The sequence below is a fragment of the Notamacropus eugenii genome, chromosome 4 (assembly GCF_028372415.1).
Source record: "Notamacropus eugenii isolate mMacEug1 chromosome 4, mMacEug1.pri_v2, whole genome shotgun sequence".
NCBI classification, from domain to species: domain Eukaryota; kingdom Metazoa; phylum Chordata; class Mammalia; order Diprotodontia; family Macropodidae; genus Notamacropus; species Notamacropus eugenii.
In genome coordinates, this window is record NC_092875.1 from 224,836,320 (window position 1) to 224,848,928 (window position 12,609).

The window sequence follows — 12,609 nt, forward strand, 5'->3', positions numbered from 1 at the left end:
AAGGTTCTATGAGATAAGTGAAACATGACACAAAGAAACTACACAATATTTTGAGGGGAAAGAATTCAGAGCCAGCAAATTCTCTTAATTTGGAAGTACATCTATTTTGATTAGAACTGCTGTTCTATGCTCCTTTTCTAAATGCATTAAGAAGAAATATTGTTGGTTCTTAGTTTTCAAAGAGAAGAAGTCTTGCATGTGAATTGAAATTAAGTGAGGCAGAGTTGCACAAAGTCATAAGTCCACTCTTTCTTCCAGGGTCATTCAAGTCCAGTGGCAAGACAAAAGACAAAATGACCAGGGATGGCCTAGGATGCAGTGGATGACCTCAGTATCTTTGATGTCTCACCAAGCACTTCACAAGCACCTGCTTCAATCACCTTCATGGCCTTTGGAAAAATTGTTCTCATTCTTCCATTCAGTCAGGAGAACTCTTCACATGCTTGGGGCAGACATTCCCTTTACTCTCTGATGGGTTTCAGCTCTGTCAGTTCCCCTCAATCTGGTTTAACCTGTCTGTCAAGATGGTTTTATTTTAGGATGACTGCTATGCATATAACTGCTTCTTGGAACCATAGATAAGAGTTTAGTGGTAGGAGGACACCCAGTGTGGATGAGAAGCCCTGAAAAAGCCTTAGCAAATCCTCATATCAGAGATGCTAGTCCTCCTTGTGTTATTGATTAATGACTTATTGCCTAGTTGATTACTTTTAGTTATTTTGGAGATGGGAGTTACTTTATAGTGAATAAAAAAACCCCCATACTGAAAAACTGTTTTTATGATACTTTTTTCTTTCTCACATAAAAATGAATTAAGATATCATAGAAATATCATGTCATTGACTTACCACTTAAAAAACAAGTTTTATTTAGTAGCTCAAGGTAACTTCTATACCTTGCAAAGGGACTGTGTTAACTGAATATGTTTACTTAGGGTGAACAACCTCGTTTTAAGTCTTAATTTTGTGGCTAAGCTATTGTTATATAAGCTAACTTCCAGTAATAAGATAAACATTTGAGTCGTATAGTGTGGCAATTAGCTGTCTGTATGTGTCCCTCAATCTGATAAACAATTACTAATGGAATGTCTTCCCATTTGTGACAAATAAATAATACATACTTGCTAATTATGTAGCTTTGATCAGGTTTCCTTTCATCATAACTTTAGATAATCTTGATCATCAGTCAGAACTTAATTGTAATTTGTAAATACCTTTACTAAAACCATCAAACCTATCAGAGTCCCCAGGTCTGAAACCTGTCAGAGAGTTAGGGGGATATCTATTCCAAGCATGTGAATACTTTCCCAGCTTGTTTTTGAATGTCTAGAATAGAATCTTGCATTTGGAAATTTGAATATCCCATGTCGTGCTGATGGAGACTTGCCAGTATGTTACCTTTACCACCTTGTCACCTTAGAGAAACACAGGACTTCTGACTGGGCAGAGAGAGAACCGTGTCATGAGCATTGGTATGAAACATACATACTAGAAAATTAGAAATCAGATTAGTAGTTGATTCCTTGATTTTTCTACTATAACTGGGTTCCAATTTGTGTAAATAATGAATCTCATGAAATATTTGAATTATTTGAATCTGCACTGCTTATTTCCACTGGACTAGAAGCAATGATCATATTTTACATAATTTTAACTTCAAATAAATGTGAATCCAAATAAAAGAAATTCATTGTATTGAATAGTCAAATTCGATTGCATACATTGCATTGATTGCATTTTTAGCGTATCATCATCCCTAATAAACATACATAATGGTGAATTGGTTTTATGTGTGCATTATGAATTTGGTACTTCAAGCCAGATTAATTCCTTGAGTGAAGATAATGATACTTTCTTCCCTTTTGTTTTCTGTATGTATCATTATGACTTGAACCCATTTCCCTATCCCCTACCCCCCCAAAAAAGAAGTTCTAAGTGTTTATTGGGCATAGAGACTATTTTATTGTGATCTAATCTAATTGAATAAGTCATAATTCCCTAGAGAGTTCTCAAATAATTCAGTCCAAATGAAATCACTGAACAGGTTGTTGGGAGGGGATGGAAGATTGTGAGAAAAGGTTGCCTCTAAAAATAAATTTAATCCAAGAGGAAGTGATAGCATCACATGTATTTAAATATTTTCTTCTCTGACTGTTTTGTACCCAAACACCCAAGTGTGCTACATTTTGTGTCTAAAGTTGAAAGTCTTTGTGGATTCAAATAAATCAAAGAGAGCGAACAATTATTTTTATGTATATAACCTTATCCTTTTATTGCTCAAGGGTTAGGACTTAAATACTTGAGTGGCTCTGGCAATAGCCAGCTTAAGTTCATTAATTCTAAAAGCAGATACCAGGCATTTCTAGGTGGCTGTGAATAAGACATCTAATTACAATGGAAGCACCTACACTGAAATATTGGTGTGCTGGATAAATAAATGTTTAAACATTTTTCACACAAGATATGGCTTGTTTTATTGTTTATTTTTATTACTACACAATTATTCACATCATTTAGTCCCTACAAGAGTAACCACGCAAAATGGTGCTTGGTAGTTCAGAAAATCAATTCTGGTTTAGTTCTTGCACTAAAAGTGAGGATATTAGCCAGCAATTTCCTGTGTTGTAGGATACAAACAAAAAAGCAGAGGCATAAAAGGAAGTTACAGTTACTTCAGAGCCATGGTTAGGATTTATTTGGAAATGCATACCTTCAAATGAAATTATTTGAAGGATAAAAAAATGAGAACACTACGATGATTAAACATCAGGCATGTAAGAGTACAGGTTATTTTCTGAAAAAAAATAAGGATAAGTGTTTAGTTGAACATTATTGTAAAAAGTGAGCAGCAACTCTTTATTCTCTTTACTTGGTATTAGTTTTCTCGCCCCACTTTGTTGTGATTGTGATGGAGGAAAATTGTTAATCCTACTTAAAATTAAGAACACATTCTCTTTATCATCTCTGAAACATGCAACTATTAATTTTTGTGTAATAGGTTCAATTTCCACTTAAGCTGGTTTACGTCTGGAGAATAAAGATCACTTTGTTCTGTGTATTGTCTGGTAAACGAGCTCTATCAAGAAGCCAATTTGTTTGTTTTGTTACTGATATTTAATCGAAGTGGTGTTTAAAGACCAGTACAAAGAGAAAAAGGTAATCTTCCTGAATTACAGAGAAAATTTGTGGTATCAATAAATGTTTATTTTTCTTAGTAGCCCTCCTATGTTGTTTTAGCCACCTTTCCATAAGCATTTGAGCTCATTTTCCTTGACTATCATTCTATTATCTCCAGTGTTGCTAGGAGATACATTTCCTTTTCAGTCTAGCATGTCTACTGATGGGATTGTTCAGTTTCAATTGTTAACATGCTTAATTTATAGTAAGGATGCTTATAAGAATCTTAAACACACTGGAAGATTTAATGAATGATTTGAAATTGTAAGTCTTCATGGTTGAATTCCTGCTTGGTGATGGACTTACATAGTCAAGGAACTATAAAAGCCATTAAGATTTATTTAGAGGGGTAAGCTGCCTGGACTCATTGCTGCTTGGTGGTTTTTGAGTCTAGCCTCTACACTTGATCACATTTGTGAAATTGTAAAAATGTGAGGAACGGGCCCCTTTTTCTGTCTAATCCATAACAGTATTTTTAAAATGACTTTCCCATCATCATTACCAAAGTGAAGCAGGTACAGCAAATAAGTGATGTCACTGAACAAAATGAGCATAAACTGTACCATATTATAAATGACTCTCTCGACTGAAATAGTAAAAATTTTAACTAAATAAATAAACTTACTTATATACTATTCAAGTGGATATACAATATTTCGCAGATTTGTGGAGTCAACTTAATGCTAATTATATTGTTTAGCACTGGTGAGTTCAGGAATGGAGTATACTTTTACATGACAATGTTCGTAAAGCATTTAGCATAGTGTTTAGCATATGCTTTATAAATGCTAATTATTAATATTTTTATGAGATTCACTGTACCCTAAATCTGAGACCTCACCGAGCATAGTGTTTCTTTTTTTTTTTGGAAATTTCAGTTTGTTTGAGCACTAACATTGCAAGTAAACAATTTTTAGAAAGTTTAATGCTAATGCAAAAAAAAACAAAACCTTGCAAAATTTACCACAATTGTTTACTTTCTGAAAATGAGCACTAAACCATTTGCATAACATCTGCACTGCTTGGAGGGCTTAAATACTAAAGCAATTAGATCTGTATTCTGTAATGCATAGTCGCAACCCAAGCAACACTCAAGTTGAGTTAACAATATTTAGTTAGAAGAGAAAATACACTTTATTTGTCCTTTACTATTATTGTTTTTTAAAATACCTGATCATTGTAAATGAGTTAGGAACTGGTTTTCAAGAATCCCCTAGGAAGTATCATTTCAGTGAAAAACCTCAAGGGGAAATTCGCTTGATCTTTCTAATCTATATTTGTTCATATTTATACTATGTACTGAATTTTTTCTGAGCTCATGCAGCTGTTATGCTGTACTACATAATGCTGCATGCCGATGATATAATTAGAAGAAATAATAAATAATAATAACAATAAAAACAAGAATAATATGACAACTACAACAACAGCAGATCATGCCAGAATGTAGTTCTCAGCCTTGGTAGCCCTTGCCAATACCATTGCAACTCCAAGCCACCGTCAGTTTTTTCAACATTTCAAATTAAGACTACTTTTTAGATTTCTTCCCCTTCTTCTTCAGCACTTGATCCAAAAGGTCTGGGACATTTGGAAATACTCTGAGATGATAATTTGAGTTGTCAGCAGATGATAATTACAGTATTTTCACAACATGTTGCTTTTTACTCATTTTATAAATCTTTTTTTAGACCACTTTGGTAACTTAAAATTATAGTTGAGTAAGAAGAATAAATATTGATTATCTATCCATTGTTTATTTTGAAACAGATTTTAAAATTTGCTTTTATTTCAGTGGCAAATTTTCATTTCTAATATGGGTTATGTATTAAAGTAACATTTTCATATGTCAAGAATAACAAAAATGATGGAAGATGAAAATAATTAATGTTGCAGAGGTTAGGAGAAGACAAGTAAATTAATAAATAATTTGTAGAGCTATGAATTGACATATTTTTGAAAAGTAATTTAAAATTATGTGAACAAAGTGTTGAAAATGTGTCTATATATGTATACATACACATATATGTACACACACACATATATGACCTAGAGATTCCATTGTTAGGATGTTGAAAAAAATAAAGCCTCCCTCTATATAAAAGTATTGTAGAGTTATAAATAACAAGCTTGACGTAAAAAAAAAAAAAAAAAAAAGATGCCCTTTCCCTTTCTTTGCTGAAAGGAATATGATATAGCAATCAGATTATTTTTCTATGTGTCAATAGATTTTTCTGAATAGCTTTTCTCTTTTTATCTGTCATTTATTTATTTATTTTGCTGAAGAGGGATAACTCTCTGAGATGGAAGAGTGTCGTGAATATAAGGGGAAAATTAATAGACAGGTGGTGCAGTGCTGGGCCTATAGCTGAAAAGACCTGAGTTCAACTGTGGCCTCAGATATTAGCTGTGTGACTCGGGCCAATTCACCTAATATCTGTTTGCCTCAGTTTATTCATCTGTGAAATGGGAATATTAATAGCACCTATCTCCCAGGTTTGTTGTGAGAATCAAATTAAACAATGTTTGTAAAGTACATAGCACAGTACTTGGCACATAGTAGATACTATAAATAATAACTATTATAATTACATTAAGACAGTATGAAAGTTATCAATAGACTTAAAAACACTTTCATCTTATATATGCTAATATAATATCTAAAGTTGTAGATAGAAGAGATTCCTTAGGAAAGTAGTATGGGAACTTTGAATGGAAGATAGAAAGCTGGATAAAAATATTGAAGGTAAAAGTAGTGAAAAAATTCAAAGGCTTGGGAAAAAAAAGTAACTACAGTAGTTTCAGAAAGGAAGAGGAAAGAGGGGAGGAAGAACTTTTAGAGCAGGGGCAGTTTTTCAAAGTTGCCTAGTGCTTGTTCCTAGAAAAGAGAAAAGCTAGTTCAGGGTAAAAATATGGGTTTAATCCAGAGAAAATGACAAATTAAAGTTTGAGTGTCATTGAAAAAGCTAATTTATACTGAGCAGTAGACCTTTAACTTAGACAGGATGGTACTAAGATTGGTTTTAGTAAGGTAGTGAAAATAAAGGTGAACTTCAATGAGGAACTAGAAATGACTACAAGTAAGATTCACTAGCAAATATTAGGCATATTGAATTGGGTACCATGACACTGTACCCTTATTTGTAAAGTTTTTCTGTAATTTATACCACAAGATTCTCTTAACCTATAGTAAAAAAAAGAGAATTAAAAAAAAAGTAGATTGCATACATTTTGAGGGAGGGTTATCTGAGGGAAAGGGCAAAGAAAAGGCCATGAACTCAAAGGTCACCGTCCTTCGAGCAGAAATCTCTGTTTGAATGGTAACCTTAATATAAAAGATCACACTATTTAAAAAAGGAAATAAAATAGTCGATGCACCTCTCACAGCTATGAGTAAGAGATATATTCTTAAACAAACATCAGATAGAAGCAATTACATGAGGCAAAGTAGGTTACTTTGATTACTTAAAACTGAAAGGCTTCTATACAGACAATATTAATGCATCTGGGATAAGAAGGGAAGTTGAATGGAAAAAAAATCTTTGCATCTAATTTCTATGATAAAGGTCTGGTATCATACACACATATATGTATATACATACATATATGCATACAAACACACATACATATTCATACATATGAACCTACACACATACATATGTATATGTAGTATGTGTGTATGTATACACATATGAATGACTAATAATTATTCCCCAGTAGTCAAAGGATATGAACTATGAATAAACAGTTCTCAAAAGAACTGCAAAGCATTCACAACCACATTAAAAATGCTTCAAATCACTAATAATAAGAGAACGAGAATTAAAACATCCCTGAGGTTTTACCTTATACGTTGCAAATTGGCAAAAAGAAAAAATGACAAAAAATATGGCAACGGTATTGGAAGGATTATGGAAACATAGATATATGTGGTAAAGCTGTGAAACAGTACAACCATTTTTGGAAAGCAATTTAGAATCATGCGAATAAAGTGACTAAAATGTCCATATCTTTTGAACCAGAGACTCCATTACTGAGCTTGTATCCCAAGGAAGACAAAATATTTATAATGGCACTTTTTTTTTTGCTAAGAATTGAAAACAGAGTTGATGTCCATCAATTGGAGGACTAAAAAAATTGTGGTGCATAAACATAATGTAATATTATTGTACTGTAAGAAATGATGTGTAATGAATACATAGAAGTATGGAAATATCTATGTCAACTGATGTAGACTGAAGTAGGCAGACTCAGGAAAACACTATACATAACAACTGTATCAATGTAAATGGAAAGAACTATGTTGTTCAAATGTACATGCACTTTTATATCAAACTTAAGTGTTATAAAATTATATAGATTAAGACTCAGATGAAGAGATAAGAGAAGAAATACTCAACTTACCCCTTTGTGGAGGTGGTTCCACAGACATAAAACATTGCACATGTTTTTAGACTTTTTCAGTGTATAAATCAATTAAGATAACTTTTCCTCCTTTTAAAAATAGTATTTGTTGTATAGGATGGCTTTCGGAGAGGGGAGAGGAAGAGATACTTGGGTAATTATGGCAATATAAGAAAGAGAGAATACCAATAAAAACACATTTTAAAAGCAGTAATGCTCCTTTATGTTGAATCTCATTTTTCCTTTATGTAAAGTTTCACCTAAAAGGTGAGTATACATATGGTCCTCACTAGATGGGTCAATATAGAAATCAGATTAATTATGTACTTTGCAGCTAAAGGTGGAGAAACTCTATATAGTCAGTTAAAATAAAATCTGGAGCTGACTATGACTCAGATCATGAGATTCTTATTGCAAAATTCAGACTTAAATTGGAGAAAGCAGGGAAAACCACAAGAGTGTATAGAGATGACCTAAATAGCATCTCTTATGAATGTGAAGTGGAAGTAGAAGAAAAGATTTAAGGGATTTCATCTGGTAGACAGAGTACCTGATGGATTATGGACAGAGATCCTCAATATTGTGCAAGAGGTAGCAACAAAGAAACATGCCAAAGAAAAAGAACAACAACAAAAAAGAAAATCACTGTCTGATGAGGCTTTATAAATAGCTGAGGAAAGAAGGAAAGTGAAAGGTAAAGGAGAAAGGAATAAATTAAATTAGCTGAATGTAAAATTTCAGAGACAAGTAGGAGAGAGAGAATTTTCTTAAATGAGCAATGCAAAGAAATAGAAGAAAAACAGTAGCATGGGAATGACAAAAGATCTCTTCAAGAAATTTTGAGGCATGAAGGAAACATTTCATTAAAAAATGGGCATTATAAAAGACAAAAATGAACATAATGGAAGCAGAAGAGATTGCCATGAGACAGTAAGACAACGGAAAATAACTATACAAGAAATATCTTATGTTGGAGAAGTTGCATGAAAATTGGGACACATTTACTATTGGTGGAGTTCTCAACTGATCCAACCATTCTGGAGAGGAATTTGGAATTTTGCCCAAAGAGCAATCAAATTGTGAATACCTTTTGATCCAGCAATACCACTACTAGGTCTGTTTCCCAAAAGAGATCATAAAAAAGAAACAGACAAACATGTACAAAAATATTTATAGCAGCTCATTTTGCAGAAGCTAAGAATTCTAAGTTGAAGAGATGCCCATTAATCAGGGAATGGCTGAGCAAGTTGTGGAATATGAATGTAAGGTAATACCATTGTGCTATAAGAAATGACAGGCAAGTGGCTTTCAGAAAAAACAAACAAACAAACAAATCTGAAATGACTTATATGAATAGATGCTGAGTGAGGTGAGTAGAGCCAGGAGAACATTATGCATAATAACAGCAACATTATACAATGATCAACTATGATAGCCTTAGCTTTTCCCAGCAATATAGTGATCCAAGAAAATTCCAGAAGACTCATGAGGGAAAACGCTATCCATATCCAGAGAAAGAACCGATAAAATCTGAATTCAGATCAAAGAATACTATTTCCACTTTATTTTTTCATGTTTTTCCTTTTATTTCTTTTTTCACAACATGTATAACTATGCTTTATAATTGCACATATATAACCTATGTCCAATTGTTTACCATCTAAGGGAGGAGAAGGCGGGAGGGAAAATTTGGAACTCAAAATCTTTATTAAAAAATGAATGTCTAAAAATGTCTTTGTATGCAATTGGAAAAATACTATTTAAAAGAAAAACATTAAAAACATTAAATGAATCTCACTATTGCTGATAACCGATGATGTGGTTACTGATCTAGAGTCCGACATCCTGGAGAATGAAGTCAAGTCGTCATTAAGAAGCATTTCTAACCATAAAGTTGGTGGAGGTCATGAAATTCCACCTGAGGTATTTAAGATCCAAAAAGATGATGCTGTTATGCCAGTAAATTTGGAAAATTCACAGAGGTCACTGGGTTGGGACAGATAAGTTTATGTCCCAATCCTAAAGAAGAGCACTAAAAAACTAGTGACCAAATTGCTAACATTCTCTGGATTATAAAGAAAACAAAGGAGTTCCAGTAAAACATCTGCTTCTGCTTCATTTACTACACTAAAGTCTTTGACTATCTGGATCACAATAAAATGTGGCAAGTTCTCAAAAAGATGGGAGTACCAGATTATTTTACTTGTCTCCTGAGAAAACTATGCAGATCAAGAAGCAACATGTAAAATGAAATATGGACTGACTTATGGTTTTAAGATTGGAAAAGAAGCACAGCAAGGCTGTGTGTTGTCACCTTATTTATTTAACTTATATGCAGAACATATTATGTGAAATGCCAGGCTAGATGAATCAAAAACTGGAATGAAGGTTGCAGGGAGAAATATCAACAATCTCAGATATGCAGACAATACCACTTTGATGGCAGAAAAAGAAGAATTTTAAGATGCCTCTCAATGAGGGTGAAAAAGGAGAGTGTAAAAGTTTGTTTGAACCTTAACATCAAAAAACTAAGATCTTGGCAACTGGTCCAATAACTTCCTTGCAAACAGAAGAAGAAGTGGAAGCAATGTCAGATTTTATTTTTTTGGGTTCAAGGATCACTACAGATGGTGACATTAGCCATGAAATTAAAAGATACTTGCTCTTTGGAAGAAAAGGTATGGCAAATCTGGAAAGCATATTAAAAAGCAGAGATACTGCCTCACCAACAAAGGTCTGTGTAGTCAAAGATATAATTTTTCCGGTAGCAATGTATGGCTATTAGAATTGGACTACAAGGAAAGTTGGAGAAGACTTTTGAGAATCCCTTGAACAGCAAAGAGACCAAATCAGTCAATATTTAAAGAAATTAGTTTGAGCTACTCACTGGAAGATAAAATCCTAACGCTAAATACTTTGGACATATAATGCAAAAATGGAACTCATTGGAGAAGTCCCTAATGTTGAGAAATATTAAAGGCAAAAGAAAAGGGGATAGCAGAGGATGAAGCAATTGTTTTATTGAAACAATGAACATGAACATGAACTTTGGGAGAAAGTAGAGAATAGAAGGACCTGGTGTGCTATGGTCCATGGATAATGAAGAATCAGACATGACTGAACAACTGAACAAAATAAAGTTTCACTTTAATATGTTTGTGGAGGTGCATAAACCAAATAAATTGCCTCAGGGCTTATGTATAATTATTTCATTCAAAAGAACTCTAGGCAGTTAATATTCTTTTATGTATAATATGGGTCACTTAAGAGTGGAATATGATAACATTTAAAAATGATTACTTAAGAATTTTATTTATCTAAAGTGTCCATTCTCTGAGACATGGGCTGGAAATAAGCTTTTAAATGCATGAATTCTTATTTTAAATGCCCTCCCAAACGTTCTTTGTACATTAGCCTTGAATCAAGAGATGACTCACCAGTAGTAAATTTCTCTCCACATGAATTGATATGAAAACTGAAACCATGACTGGAACAATGCAAAAGTCTTTCGTATCAGAACCTGACTGCTGAAATTCCATGATAGATAGGAAGAGGTTCCATAGACCTGTTGCCTTCTATATTATCTATAGGCTTCTGTATCTATTTTTGGAAAGGAAGACTAGAAAAAGATGCATTTTAAACAAAGGAATAGATTTTTAAATGGATGTTGAGCAATTCAAAATGAAAATTAATTGTAACTTTTCAACTTTACCTTTCAACTGGGACCTTAATCCTTTGTTTCAACATTCTACAGCAGAATCAACAGACTTTTGGAATATGCTACTTCTTTTTTTTTCTATGTATTTTCTCTGTGCCCTCTGTTGACTTTTGTGCATCTTTCTCACAAATCCCCATATTGTTAGATTCTCCTGGTCAGCTTCTCAGGTTGCCTTTCCTCATGCCATAAACAACTCCAGAAGCTCTGCAATTACCACTTCCTCAATTAAATGCTCCTATAGTTAGCAGACAGCATGATGATTCCCCCAACGCCATCCTTGTCAAATGTACTATGTAATAATCACTCAATAGTAATTACTTCACAACCATGTATATTTTTATATACTCACAACTGCTGACTGAATTGAACTGAAGTAACTTCATTCATTGAATGAAGTAACCAAATACATTCCTTAATAAATGCAGTTTTGGAATCTTAGTTATAATTTTAATTAGTAGTTTTAGTTAAGATATTATTTGATTTAATCACTCAAACCCCCGGAAAACAAGAACAATGTGATTGAAATCTATGAGTATGATTATCCAGGTAATGTTACTGGTCATCCAACATCTTTGAAGGTTGGCTGGAAGTGAGATAGTTATTTAGAGAGAGTAAGAAATAACACATAGCCTGAGGATTGCATGGATACTCATAAATGATTAAAATGACATAGAGAAGATATTTTTTGGACAATTTAGGGGATAATACTATAAGAATCAGACTGAATGGAAAGTCTTGGATATGCTGTGATGCGCATAGATGAATGGTATACCATATTATTGAGATTACTGAACCATTGAAGTAAATATGAATATCACACATTTATGTTTTGTAAAAAGTTAAATAATAAGTTTCATTAGAGTGCATTAGAGCTTGAAAGGCCATACGTATCCTATAGACCACCTCAACATTTAACATGCCACAATTTCTTGGAGCCTCTCTCCAGGTGAGAGCTGAGTGCCAGGTAAATACAAAAAGTGAATGAAGAACCCTAAAAAGGCTCAGCACACCTTCACACCAGAGGTGCTAATCCCATTTGAATATCCCAACATAAATCAGAGACAAAGATTTTATCAACCTGTGACATGATCTAGAAGACAAACTCCTTGCAAGATGATAAGGTGAAATCAAGGTGCAAGATCTAAGCAATAGATCACACCCAGAAAGAAAAGCAGATCCAGTATTAAATCAAGAGTCTAAAGCAGAAATAGACAAAAGACCCCTCAATGCTTTTCTCAGATCAAATCTGCAGAATTGTAAGCCATATCTCTTCCCTCCCCCTTCCCCTTCTCCTGGCAATCTTAGGCTCCTCAT

At 33.4% G+C, this 12,609-nt stretch overlaps 2 long non-coding RNA genes across 5 annotated transcripts in view; one reads left to right on the forward strand and one right to left on the reverse strand.

The window, feature by feature from the left end:
• The window catches only part of LOC140501004 (uncharacterized), a 79,943-nt gene extending 77,484 nt beyond the window's left edge, over positions 1-2,459 (forward strand). For all 3 annotated transcript variants that reach the window (XR_011966015.1, XR_011966013.1, XR_011966014.1), the window contains one exon: positions 259-2,459. This is a non-coding gene — a long non-coding RNA (uncharacterized lncRNA). The remainder of the gene's footprint in view (positions 1-258) is intronic.
• LOC140501005 (uncharacterized) overlaps positions 1-12,609 on the reverse strand; it is a 144,539-nt gene that overhangs the window by 62,031 nt on the left and 69,899 nt on the right. The gene's annotated exons all lie outside the window — the stretch shown is intronic.